At 38.9% G+C, this 9,254-nt stretch overlaps 2 pseudogenes; one reads left to right on the forward strand and one right to left on the reverse strand.

Moving 5' to 3' along the window:
• Positions 1–2,467: 2,467 nt before the first annotated feature.
• LOC118537116 (olfactory receptor 1D2-like) lies at positions 2,468–3,407 on the reverse strand (annotated as a pseudogene).
• A 3,845-nt stretch (positions 3,408–7,252) lies between these two features.
• Positions 7,253–8,523, forward strand: LOC118534909 (peptidyl-prolyl cis-trans isomerase D pseudogene; annotated as a pseudogene).
• Positions 8,524–9,254: the final 731 nt, after the last annotated feature.

Consider the following 9,254-nt stretch of genomic DNA (forward strand, 5'->3'; position numbering starts at 1 on the left):
TATTAATTAATTAAATCATTTAAGGTTGCTATTTAGCCTATGACTATGACTTTGGCCACATCTCATAGATTTTGTCTCTGTTTAGTGATTTGATATCAAAGTCATGGTAGCTTCTTAAAAATTAGTTATTTTCCATCATCAGAATACGTCACATTATGGTACTTGTATATTCCATGAACATTAAAAAGTAAACCTTGTCCATAAAACACAGCATGTCTGGATTTTCTACAGGAAATTATTTTTATATCTTCTTGGACTTGGGTATCTGAGAGTTGAAAAAAGGAATTTCAATGTGAGTTTAATTTGTATTTCTCAAGTTATGAGTGAAATTGATTGTCTCTTCTTATGTTTAAAAACCACTTGTAGTTCTCTTTCTGTGAATTTCTGCTCACTTCCTTGGTTCATTTTTCTATTCCATTGTTGTTGACAATTTACAAGAAACACTGGTGACATTAACAATGAAAAAACAGTTAAAATAGATATATACACCCCTCACATACTTATTTATCAATCTACCAATGGAGTGAATTATAATGTGGTGAATAACATTTTTCAGTCCTTCATTCAACCCATATTTACTGAGCACCTACTAATGTCACATGAATAAGACAGACAAAATCTCTGGCCTCGTGGAGACAGGGAAAAACGAACTATATGTAATTTCAAGTAGTGATAAGTGCTAAGGGAAAAAAAGGCACAGTGAGTGGTAAGTCACAGTGTGATATTCTTTTAAGAGGTGTTTTGTGTCTTTGTTTCTTTGTTTTCTTTCTGCATGTGTATGTGTGTGCACGCTCATGTGAACTGGTCTTTTCCAAGTTGATGTCAGCCATATTGATTTTAAAGAATGAATTGGTACACTTGGCATCTTTTTCCGTGCTCTTTAACTTTTTAAATAACATGGCAATATTCTGTTTCTTCAAGTTTTGATGAAATAATCTGGACCTGATTTCTCCTTCTCTTTGGACTAAATCTTTGACCACCATTTGAATTTCCCCTTTGGTTTCAGTGTAAACAGATTTCCTATTTTCTCTTAGTCAGTTTTGGAAATTAACATAGTCCTAGAAAATTGCCCATTTTATCTGGATTCAAAATTTCTTTGCATTTTAAAATTTTTATTTTTCATCCTCTCTGTCCTTCCTAATCTTATCTACTTGCATTGTATCTTTGTATCTTAATTGAACTACCAATTAATTCACTGTGCACACAAATTCTGTGGGAATTGGGAATTGGGACAGGACACAGTGGGAGCATTTTATCTCTGCTCTATGATGTCTGCAGCTTCTGCTGGGAAAACTCAGGCAGGTGGGGGCCAGAATCCTCTGAGGGGTTCCCTTACTCTCATGTCTCCCGTCTGTCTGGGATGACTGGAAGGCTGGGCTCTGTGGACCTGAGCACCTCCATATGGCCCCTTCATGCAGCTTAGCTTTCTCACAGTATGGCAGCCTCAAGGCAGTCTTACAAGCAGCTCAGGGATCCCAGAGGACATGGTCCAAGGAACAATCCAGAAGCTGCCCCACCTTCCGTGACTTAGCCTTGGAAGTCACACAGCATCACTTACACTCCTCTTGAGAGGTGGGGTCTGTGTCCCCAACCCTTGAATCTGGGCTGGCTTGTAACTGTTTGTACCAATGGAGGCTGCAAAGCAGAGTACAGTGGGATGGACTATTGGAAAAGACATTCAGCCACACTGTTGTGATTATTGTTATATGCACATGTTGAGAAATGTGTTGAATCTACTCTTTTCACTTCATCTAGGAATGTTCTTTGTGAGGTCAGCAAGTAAGTCTATGGCTTGGGAAGTGTGTTTACATACCACAATCCATGCAGGAGTTCAAAGGGGTACCCATCTCTTTCTCCACTTAGCTCACAAACTTTGTGAATGGGTCATGAAGTCACAATCCATGCATCTACTGCCATCTAGTGACAAGGGCCCCCATTGCAGATTTTGCTCTTTTCGAGAAATGAACCTCTTAAGTTCCATCCAACAAATTATTCATACATAAGCAAAAGGTGAGAATTCCATTGCTTCTCTGATGGCATCCCTCACCTAGAAAATGTGGATAAAAACAGCCTCTCCATCACAAGATTGTTTGGTGATAGTGAGTAAATACATGCATTCACTCAAAACGGTGCCCGGCACAAAAGAAGCTCCATTGTTTATTATGATTCACTCCATTAACGGAGGCCTGTAGTCAAAACTCATGAGGCACACAAGGTTTGAGGAGAGGCCATGAAAGACAAATAGAATGAATTGAAAATTAAATCCTCACACAAACAAGCTGTCCACCTGGAGCCTGACACGAGAGTCACTCAGGGAGGGTTGGTTGAAGGAGTGAGTGAAATATGATGACAGCAGAAATTTAGGCTAAGCTGGACACCTGTCAGACCCATCATCTGGACAGTCCCTTCCCACATCAAAGGGAGGAGAAGACAAGACAACATCATAGCTCAGAAGCAGGAGATGTTGTCACCAAGACCAGACCTTTCTCCAACTGAGGAGGTTCCTCAAGGCCCCTTTCATGTCCTTATTCCTAAGACTATAAATGAAGGGGTTGAGCATGGGAACCCCCACTGCATATAGCACAGTGGCCACGGAGTCCTCAGTTGTGTAGGAAGAGGAGGGTCGCAGATACACTCCAAATAAAGTTCCATAGAACAATGACACCACAACAAGGTGGGAACTGCAAGTGGAAAGGCTTTCAGTTTGCTCTGAGAAGAATGAAGTCTTAGGATGGCTGAGAAAATGTGCATGTAGGAAAGAGAAATAAAGAGGAAAGGAGCAACAAAAAGAAAGCTCCCCAGGGTGTAAACAACCAACTCATTGATGTGGATATTTGAACAGGAAAGCTTTAGCAATGAGTAAAGTTCACAGAAAATATGGTGAATTCTGAGACTTGCACAGAATGACAGTGTATCTATCAAGAGGGTGTGGATCCAAGGATAGATATTTGTGGTAATCAGACCCACAGACACCAACGTGATACAGAATTTGGGGCTCATGGTTATGGTATAATGAAGAGGGTGACATATGGCTACATATGGCTGTCATATGCCATCACTGCCAAGAGGAAATTGTCCAGTTCTAGAAACAAGATTAAAAAATACATCTGAGTGAGACATCCAACATAGGGAATGGACTGGCTCTGGGTTTGGATATTGAGCAGCATCTTTGGTATAGTGACAGAGGTGAAGCAGATGTCAACGCATGACAGGTTGGCTATGAAGAAGTACATGGGGGTGTGGAGGTTGGAGGTGGAGCTAATGGCCAGGATGATGAGCAGGTTCCCCACCACAGCAACCAGGTACATGGATAGGAACAGACTGAAGAGGAGGGGTTGATGCTCAGGCACCTCTGACAGTCCGAGGAGGAAGAATTCTGAGATAATGGTTAGGTTGCCTCTTGCCATGCCTCCTGGTTTCTATAAACATGCATTGAGAATACATCTGTCAACAAGAGCAGAGGCAATCTGGGAAAGCATGCACAGCAACCTTCATCATTGGCTGAAATCATACTTTGTGACACTTTGGGAAGGAACTCTAACCTGGGGTGGTAAGGGCAAGAAAGTGTGGGGCTGTCTGGTCATCAGAGAATGCAGGGCAGGTGAGCTGAGGCCCTTCTTGAGACTTACCTCAGTCAGGAGCTCCTCTTTTTTCTCGAGAAGGAAAGAAGGACCAGACAGAGAAGAAGACAGAACTGAAAGTAAGGCCTGGTTTGGGGAGAGAGGGTTGAGTTGTCACAATGGGTGCTTTGGTTGGATCCTTGTAGGCCTCTTTATTTTACCGATGTAGGGGTTTGGGTGATGACCATAAAGCAAAATTCTGTGTTCGCATGTGTGTGTGTATACTTAAACACAGATGTATATACTTTATAAACATATACACAGACATATATATTCATATGTATGTATTCACAGAAAATTTCATGAAAGCATATTCACCAAAATGCTAATAGTGGTTATCTCTGGGGTGTGAGATTTTAACTTGCATCTTTTTTCAACAATAAACACGTATCAATTTTCTAAACTATGCTCCATGGATGTTAATATGTCTTTCAAAAGGTTTCTGTGATGGACTAAGTTTGAAGCACAAGCACAGTCAGGGGCTCAGGGCTTGTCATACATAAGTTATGTTTTTGTATCTTTGTCTCTCCTTTCAAGTTCATGTTATGGAATCCACAAAGGCTAAATGCTCATGTGATGTAATTCCACGAGATAGACAGATCTACATTCATAAATCTGAAAATCAAATAAAATGGAAAACTTAATAAAATCTGATTTTAAAATATTGACTCAAAAACAAGCAGATGATAAGTAAACAAATATCCATGGAAGAAACTGAAAAATATTTCATGGATATCCACCTAAAAATAAACCACATGCTTTTAATCCAGGTGCATTTAAGAAAGAATCATTTTAATTCATCAGATTTTCAGCCCACTAATCCCCTCTTCAAATATTAAAAGTTTACAAGGGAAAGAATGACATCTGTCTGCTTCACCACTGAATCACCATGGCCTCAAGCCAGCATAATACTGAAATCAAAACCTGGCAACAACAAGCATATGCACAAAAGAATAATGAGGCAAATATCTTCAATACATGCAAATGCAGTCTAGAAGTACATTGGAGGGATAAGACATCAAATAGGAATATAAGAATGATTGATATTATGACATCTACTAATGCAAATAATCATATGAGTTGATGGAAGGAAAAAACTACATTATAAACTTAATGGATCCTAAAATGGCACTTGTAAAACCTCACATTATTTCTTGATTTTTACAACCCTTAGTGGGACTGGAATGAAAGCCTCATCTCAAAGCACCAGAGTCTGGATGTCCTTTCCTTCAACCCAGCTGCCTCGCCCAAAGCTCTCCCTTCAGACTCCAATTTTCACTGGGCCCGCTGGAACTCATAATTTATAATCAATGCCTTCTCAAAACATTCCTTCTACTCTCTGCCTTAAAGGAGACTTGGATCCATACCTGAGGACACTACTTTCTTGCAGCTCTCTCCAAGCTAGATTATCTTTTCTTCTCACACCTCATATACCTCAAGGTTAGGAGGTAGAGTCAGTGACCTTTCCTCCCTACCAATGCTACTTTTCAGCCCAGTATTTCTTCTCCTTTCAAAAAAATCCCAAGAGTGGGGCGCCTAGGTGTCTCAGTCCATTAAGCATCTGCCTTTGGCTCAGGTCATGATCCTAGGGTCTTGGGATCGAGCCCCGCATCAGGCTCCCTGCTTGGCGGGGAGTCTGCTTCTCCCTCTCCCTCTGCCTCTCTCCCTTGTGCTTCTTTCTCTCTCTCTCTCTCTCTCAAATAAATAAATAAAATCTTAAAAAAAGAATCCCAAGAGTGACATCAACAAAAATAGCAGAAGTAGGAGCTCTAAGGGCCTATCCCTCCACAAAAACAGTGAAAAAATTAGCAAAAATGATCCGAATCAATGTTGTCAGAACTCACAAAAATAGCCAAATATTTCCAAAAAATGAAGCAAATGTTGAATCAAGAAAAGGGCAACTTAAACACAGTAGAAGTTTCTGGTGTTTTAACTTTAGCCTTGCATAGCAGCAGTCTTGAAGATGGCAGCTTACATTCCCAGTGTAATACTAGGCTCAGAAGAGAGGAGAGCAGACTTTGTTCCCAAGCAGTTGTGTTTGTCTGTTTGGACTTATATGGAAATTCCGTGAAGGACTGACATCAAGCATTGGCCTTTGTTTCACCTAACTCAGAACTCCCTCAGGACAGAAAAGTAGCTAAGAGGGTGTCCCTTAAGAATAATGAACAAACCACTGCCAAACCACTGCAAAAGATTACAGCTGGGACAAACGATAGACACACCAAATGCCTTGGAGGAAAAACTGGGGAAAGTTACTTTGGGGAAGATTGGCTTTGAAAAGCTTCTGCTTATAATGGGAAAATATAGACAGTCATATGCATGCCCAGGGCTGGATGCATGCTCAGAAAAGACCTGAGAATACTATAAGCTTTCACCTCCAACTGATATTTAGACTCAGAAAAACATAGGAAATGAAGGCTAAGGCACAGTTTTAAACAGACCAGCTAAGCATTGAAAAAGTGCCCCAACACAGAGCCAAATTTCAAAGACCAGGAGACTATTTTATTCTTTTTATTTCTTTCCTTTATTCCCCCCTCCAGTGTTTAAGGAAATCTCTGGAAAACCATTATCTGACCAAAAGCTAAAAGAACAGAGACTTCAGAGACCACACATGATAAAGCATAGTTTTTGGAAAATAGTTTGGAAAAGTCACTAAACCAACAAGCAACTACAAATGACAGAAAGCAACAAAAACAAACCCTGATGAGAAGGAAGAATCTAATTTCCAGCATTACCACATTATAATATTCAAGATGTCCAGTTTTCAGTGAAAAATTACGAGGCATGCAAAGAAACAAGTATATATGGCCCATTTACGAGGCATGCAAAGAAACAAGTATATATGACCCATTCACAGGATGAAAAGAAATTAGCAAAAACTGTTTATAAAGAGGCACAGACATTGGACTTACTACAAAAAGACTTTAAATTAATTTTCTTAAATATGTTCAAAAAGCTAAAAGAAGCCGGAACAATATCTCAACAATTAGAGATTATCAACAAAGTGATAAAAATTATAAAAAGGAACCAAATAGAAAATGTGGAACTGAAAAGTACAAAAATTGAAAGGAATAATTCATGATGAGGTTTCAATAGCAGATTTGAGCTGGCAGAAAAAAGGATCCATGAACTTGAAGATAGATAAACTGAAATTAGTCTGAGGAGCAGAAAGGAAAAAGATTAAGGAAAATGAACAGTCTAAGAGACCTGTGGAGCATTATCAAGTAGACCAACATATTCATTGTGGGAGTCCCAGAAGAAGAAAAGGAGAGAAAAAAGGCCAAAAAGAATATTTGAAGAAATAATGGCTGAAAATTGCTCAAATTTGATGAAAGCATGACTCTATACATTCAGAAAGCTCAATGAATCCCAAGTAGGATAAAAACCAAGAGGCCCACACCAAGACGCATTATAATCAAACCATCAAAAGCCACAGACAAAGAGAGAAGCTTGAAAGCAGCAAAAGAGGAGCAACTTGTCGTGTATAAGGGATCCTCAATAAGATTCACAATTTCTTATCAAAATCCATGGAGACCAGAAGGCACTGGGGTGACCTATTTAATGTAATGAAAGGAAAAAAGTCAACCAAAAAGTCTACATCCAGCAAAACTCTCCTTCACGCTTTTGGGTTGAGCTGCCGGTCGTCCACGAGGTTCTTTGAGTTCGCTCCCAAGCGCATCTGCAATTCAAAATGTCGCACCCGTCCCCCCAAACTAAGCCCTCCAACCCCAGTAACCCGAGAGTCTTCTTTGATGTGGACATCGGAGGGGAGCGAGTTGGTTGAATTGTCTTAGAATTGTTTGCAGATACTGTACCCAAAACTGCAGAAAATTTTCGTGCATTGTGTACAGGAGAAAAAGGCATTGGACCCGCCACTGGGAAACCTCTCCATTTCAAAGGATGCCCTTTCTATCGAATTATTAAGAAATTTATGATTCAGGGTGGAGACTTCTCAAATCAAAATGGGACAGGTGGAGAAAGTATTTATGGTGAAAAATTTGAAGATGAAAATTTCTATTATAAGCATGATCAGGAAGGTTTATTGAGCATGGCAAATGCAGGCTGCAATACAAATGGTTCTGTTCTTTATCACAACAGTCCCGACTCCTCACTTGGATGGGAAACATGTGGTATTTGGCCAAGTAATTAAAGGAATGGGTGTGGCAAGGATACTGGAAAATGCAGAAGTGCAAGGTGAAAAACCTGCCAAATTGTGTGTTATTGCAGAATGTGGAGAATTGAAGGAAGAGGATGATTGGGGCATATTCCCAAAAGATGGCTCTGGTGACAGTCATCCAGACTTCCCTGAGGATGCAGATATAGATTTAAAAGATGTAATAAAATTTTACTAATAACAAGATGTAAAAAATATTGGAAATACTTTGTTCAAATCTCAGAACTGGGAGATGGCCATTAAAAAATATGCAAAAGTTTTAAGATATGTGGAAGGTTCAAAGGCTATTACTGAGAAAGCAGATAGATTGAAGCTGCAACCTATAGCTTTAAGCTGTGTGCTGAATATTAGTGCTTGTAAACTGAAGATGTCAAATTGGCAGGGAGCAATCGACAGTTGTTTGGAAGCTCTTGAAATAGACCCATCCAATACCAAAGCATTATACCGTAGAGCTCAAGGATGGCAAGGATTAAAAGAATACGATCAAGCATTGGCTGATCTTAAGAAAGCTCAGGAGATAGCACCGGAAGATAAAGCTATCCAGGCAGAATTGCTGAAAGTCAAACAAAAGATAAAAGCACAGAAAGATAAAGAGAAGGCAGCGTATGCAAAAATGTTTGCCTAGTAAGGAATTCAGTTTTACTTAAATATGCATTGATTGTTATATAAAGGCAATAAGAAAATTTAAAGGTTTTTGTCGGTTATATATGATCCCTGATGTGTTTCCTTTGATACGTCAGTTTCCCATTGTTTACAGTTCAAGAATACTGAAAAGAGTTCACTCTTAATAAAACAGTGTTACAAAATTTAAAAAAAAACCTCTCCTTCAAACATAAAGAAAAAATTAAGACATTCCCTAATAAACTAAATCTGAGAGAATTCATTGCTAGTAGCTCTACCCTAAAAGCCGCGCTAAAGGGAGTATTTCAGGGTGAAATGAAGGGACACTAGACAGTAACTTGAAGTCATACAAAGAAATAAAGAACATCAGTAAAAATAAATACATAGGGAAATATAAAAGTCAATATTAATGTAATTTTGGGTTTTAACTCCTCTTTTTTCATATATCATTTTAAAAATATATAAAACTATAATTACAAAACAATGTGAATGGGCATACAATGTGTAAAGATGTAAGTTGTGTCAGTAACAACATAAAAGGGGAAAGATGGAGCTGTATAAAAGCAGCTCTTTGTATACTCCTGAAGCAAAGTTGGCATTAATTCAAACCAGATTGGTGTAAGTAAAAGATGTTAATTGTAATCCCCAGGGTAACGACTAAGAAAATATGTAGTGAAAGAAATTACAAGGGAATCGAGATGGTAACTAGGAAACACATATCTAACATAAAAGTAGATGGTAATGGAGGAATTAAGGCACAAAAGAGATAGAAGACATATAGGGGAAGAAAGCAAAATAGTAAAAGGAAGATCTTATCAGTAACTACTTTAAATGTAAGT

The sequence above is a fragment of the Halichoerus grypus genome, chromosome X, assembly GCF_964656455.1.
Source record: "Halichoerus grypus chromosome X, mHalGry1.hap1.1, whole genome shotgun sequence".
In the NCBI taxonomy this organism is placed as follows: Eukaryota; Metazoa; Chordata; class Mammalia; order Carnivora; family Phocidae; genus Halichoerus; species Halichoerus grypus.